Source organism: Condylura cristata, unplaced genomic scaffold (genome assembly GCF_000260355.1).
Source record: "Condylura cristata isolate star-nosed mole 26May11 unplaced genomic scaffold, ConCri1.0 scaffold00005, whole genome shotgun sequence".
Classification (NCBI taxonomy): Eukaryota; Metazoa; Chordata; class Mammalia; order Eulipotyphla; family Talpidae; genus Condylura; species Condylura cristata.
The window spans coordinates 66,876,142-66,880,973 of record NW_004567106.1 but is presented as its reverse complement, the minus strand read 5'-3'; the positions used below and the strand labels follow the sequence as shown (position 1 = coordinate 66,880,973).

Here is a 4,832-nt window from a genome sequence, read left to right as displayed (position 1 = left end):
GCATTGCAAAGGTGAGCAGGAAGGCAGCTGACCCCTTCCTCACTAAAGCCCTCACGCAGGGCTGGTTCCCACTCTGGCTGCCCCCAAGGGGGCACAGGGGACCCGGGGAACAGGGTGGGCAGGACCCACCTGCCTGGGACTGAGCATTCAGGAACGGGCAGGCCAGAACTCTGTGCCCCTCAGTGTTCATAAACCACTGAAGACTTGGGCTGGGGGCGCCCTTGGCCCAAATTGCTTATCCCCCTCTGCCTGAGGCCTCAAAGAGCATGGCTCAAACCTGCCCCTGGGTCAGTGGGGGCCACCCCGGGGGCCCTGGCCATACCCGCCAGTGTATTTGCCGAGGTTACTGAAAATAGCGCGGTGCCCAGCTGTTCTTAATTTCTGCTGGGGCAGGGCAGGAGGCGATGGCTTTAAACTAGAGCAGGAGGAGGGGCCCACGGGGATCTTCTCAAGGTTCGTGAACAGCGTGATGCACCATCTCCTCCCACAGAAGTCTTTCTGAGGGCTGCCCACATTGGCCTAGCCCTGTGATGCAGGGATTTTTAATGATCTAAGAAAGCAGGGTTCTTGCCAAAAACAGACTAAACAGCAGGTAGGTTGAGTTTCCAGTTTTGGGGTTGAATTTTGTGAAACTGATGTTCACCTCTAAGCTCTAGGAAGCTCTGGAAGCTTCCTTGACCCCCAGAGTCTTACAGGCCGAGGTAAGGGTCACTTGAGCAGCCTGCTCTGATGTTAGGGGAACCCAAGGTCACTTAGGCAAATGCACTTTTTACTTTTACAATTTCTTCAACTGCTTTTTGAAAGATAAATTAAAAGTAGGTTGACAAGCATATGGGCTTAAAGCAAAACGTCTAAACTGGATTTCAGAAAGCTCCTACACTCCCTGTGAACGACCTTGGTTTCTGAAGCGTGGTCCCAGTGGTGGGAGGGTGTTATCATCAGATGTATTTTATATCGAGATGACTGTTTCCGGCTCAAAGGCCCTGAAAATGGGGTGAGGCTGTCTCTGTGTGGAGCCCAGAGGAAGGCGCCTTCCTCCTGAGTGTTCTGGGAAGAATAGGGGGCCCGGCACATGGAGAAGAGTGAATTGCAGCCAGACAGTTGTTCAATTGGAGCAACTGGACCATAGACCTAATGGAATACTACTCAGCTATTAAAAAAGAAAAACTCTTTCCTGTTGTGGGGGGTGGAGGAGGAAGGGGACAGGCAGGGACAGACTTAAGGAGATTGTGCTAAGCAAAATAAGCCAACGAGTGAAAGTCAATTACCAGATGTTTTCACTCACATGGGGGCTATAAATAACCAAAGTCAACAAACTGGCAACACACAACCAAAATAACTCTTAGACTGAGAAATGTGGTTACCAGAGGGGTGGGGAAAGTAAATTTGGGGGTGGGAGGGGATGCAGTACCTTTCCAGTCGCCAAGGGGGGAGGGGACGGCCAGGGTGAGGGGTGGCTGTCCCTGGCCAGGCTCCAGCCATCTGGCCTGCAGGTGGTCCCTGGAGGCCTGAGGAGCAGCAGAGTGGAACCTCCCCTCATACCACATAACCAGAACACCCCAGAGGGTCACCTCCCAGGGGTGGGCTGGGGGAGACCCCTGTTACAGCTATTGTGGGGCCCCCAACTGTCCCTGGGGTGGAGACACCCTGCAGAGGCTCTGATGGGGGAGGCCTGGGCGCCCTGGTGTCCACCCACCTTCCTTTGGAGGGGGAGGGGTATAAAGGATTGGGGGTCTCACAAGACTTCCTAGAGGTGAGGCTTCTGCAGAAGCAATCTTCAAAACGCGTTTGTGTTCTTTCGCACAGAAGCAATAAAGGCACTTAAACAACATTTTGGAACAGAATGGAAACGAGCTCCCGCACCATCTACCGTGGTTTTATGGGGCGGGGGGTGGGGGGTGCAGCTCACTCGGCAGTGCGCGCCCTTCCCCTAGCCGCCGGGCTCACAGCCCTGCCCAGTGCGTGTTAATCACCTGACTGTGGCTGTAGATCTGAGGGAGCCTCCCTGCAACTCCCGTGCCTGGGCCCCTGCCTTTCCCCTGCGCGCAGGTGGGGCCAGACTGGGGCCCCTTCAGCCGCTGGAGGTGCCTGTGTCATGGCCGCGCCGCGCCCCTCCAGGGCTGGGAGGCATCTAGCCACCTCCATGGCTAAAGGCACTCCAGCCCTGGCTGGACTGAGCTGGGTGAGGCCTATAGGCTCAGGCTCGGTCTCCTGCCGCGAGGGTGAACCAGATACTCTGCCCCCAAATTCGTGGGCAGAGCCTGCTAGCACTGCCGGACAAAGGACCAGAGGTGGTGGGGTGTCCTCCCAGGACACATAAGAGCCCACTCACTGCCACATCGGGCACATGTCCTGGGCGCCACGCGCTCTGTGTCCCCCCAGCCAGACCCAGGCCCCCTCACTCCTCTGCGCCTCGCCATAGATAATTCAGTCTGAAAGTCCACGTGCGGGTCCCTTACAGTTTGGGGAAATGGTAAACAAAGATAAGAACTTTAAGCACTGGAATTTATTTGTTATCCACTTGGCCTAAAAGCAACCACATGTTAAATTTAGAAGGTTGGCTTGCAGCCCCTCCTGCCCTCCTCTTCCGGCCTTCACTTCACTGGCCAACCTCGGAGCACCCTCTCCCTGATAGGGGATAGGAAACGAGCTTGGGAGCCCTAAGCATGTGGTGCCTGGTTGTTTATAAGAATGTATCATTGGGGGCCTGGGAGAAAAGCAGCCTTTTCCTCCCCGGTCAGCCCCGGGCAGTCATTGCTACCCAAATATTTATCCATAAGCCCCTCTGGGGCGGGCTTCACTCCAGCTTACGCCAGCTTCTGTCTCGCACTGTCCTTAGGTGAGACGCCCCCAGGGAAGCAGCCAAGCTTTCAGTGAGCACCTCACCATTTATTTACAAAGGTCGCCCTCACGCCTGGGAATCTATAATTGAACAGCTCTCTTTTCTATGTAGGTTAAATCCCTTTGCAACCAACTCCAAGAACCTGTAGAAATCCTTTTGTTGGTCTGGAATTCTGTAGCATTGAATATTGTTTGAAAGAAATGAGCCATTGTCTGGGCTGAGAATTTTCTGGTTAGATAGAGATCTCCGCTGTGATGCGATTTATTGTAGCAGGATTTTTTTTTTATTTCCAGCTCATTTTAAATTCCCTCTGGCCTGCTCATTCCATTTTCACATCTCAGGATAGAAGTGGGGAGGGGTAGACCCAAGCTTAAAAAAAAAGAGAAAGAAAAAATTCTTCTCTGCTCAAGAACAGTGACCAGAGGTCTCAGGTTTTGAAGAATTCCGGGAATGAGGCACATCTGTGGGCTGCTTTAGGGGAAGAGAGAGTCAGTCAAGGCTCTCAGCCGGCACATGGACTCGGAGATCTGTCACTGGATGATAAAAAGGAAAGTGCAGACACAGAGAAGTTTCCCAAGTCCCTTCGTGGGGACATGGACCCCCAGCACAGAGGGCAGGCTCCCACCCGCCCCCACAATGCCATTAAACCAGCTGGGCTTTAAAATACACCCAACTCTAACTGAGTCCGTTTTGACATTAAAAAAGAAATCTAAGGGTCAACTGATTGCTTTTGTTTTTTATAACGCTTGAGATTTTGGATCTCACGCTTGGCAGGCAGAGCTGGGAGGGGAGATGTGGAAGCCATCAGCTCTGGCTCGAGGCAGGGGCACGTTATTAGGTCTGGACAAGACTCCGTTTGCTTCTCTGTAAAATGGGGAGTAGTCACATCTGGAAGGGCTGAGTGAGGATGCCTGGGAACGCGCCACTGAGAGACTCTAACTGTTCGGCTGGGGCACCGGAGGTGAGGGGCCGGTACCAAGTGTGTTTCTGACAGTGCTGGTTAGAGACCATGTCAGCTGAGTGTGGGGTTACCCCAGAGGAGGCAGAAACAAAGGGCTGATGAGGAGAACTCAGTTGGGGTTGCCCTGGGGGGGCTGCCAGAATGTCCCCATGCAGGGGGAAAGTGGAAGGTGCTAGAAGCTAAACCTTAGAAGATCAGGAAGGGGCTGCCAGCCCTCTGTCCCTGGGTCAGCAATGCGATCAGGCCACAGCCAGACCCTCGCCTGGCTGGCACGTGTCATCCACCCCAACGCTCTGGGCTCACACACAGCCTTCCCTCAACCTGGGAGCATCAGGAAGAGGCCTTGGGAACCCCTTTGTTACTCAGTGCACCCCCGTGATGAGCACCTGCTCTCAGGCCCAAGACCTTACTGGAGCGCTGGAGGCTGCCTGCCTGACGCCATTCCCTGGGATGGAAGAAGCAGAGAACTGGGGTCAGCAGGCTTCTCCACTCTGCTGCCCAGATGGACACGTCCTTCGCTGACTCACGTGGCTGTTACCTGAAGACTTCTATAGCCGGAAAGGAGCTGACCCAGGGTCACTCAGAAAATGCCTCCCCTTCCCCACACCTGCTTGTCGTGTTCCACTCAACCCTCAGGGAGAGCGGCCCCAGAGGCCTCCCAACCTCACCTGCCCCTGCGGGAACACCTCCCCCCCACCCCCCCAGTCTGTGAGCACTTGACTGTTCCCTGTGCCAAAACCCGAGAAGGGCGCCTCCTCACCACTGCAGCTGGTCGCCGCAGGCCCCACTTGCACAGGAGGCAACGGGGTGCCCAGACCCCGGTGGTGGCTTGAGCGGGCCTCACGGCCATGAGCTGCCTCCCGACTCCGTGTCCTGGCTGCAGCCCCCCGGCCCCATCACCGCCCCAGCCTCTGCACCCCACTTGATTTCCGTCCTTCCCCATTTCCCGCAGCTGGTGACGCCAGTGAAAAGGAACCCTTGATGAGGAAAGCTCCTCGCAGGTGGCTGAGCTAAGTGCAATCCCACCCA

At 55.3% G+C, this 4,832-nt stretch overlaps 1 protein-coding gene across 1 annotated transcript in view; it reads right to left on the bottom strand.

Annotated features, from left to right (window-relative positions):
• TBXAS1 (thromboxane A synthase 1 (platelet)) overlaps positions 1–4,832 on the bottom strand; it is a 133,218-nt gene that overhangs the window by 20,144 nt on the left and 108,242 nt on the right. The gene's annotated exons all lie outside the window — the stretch shown is intronic.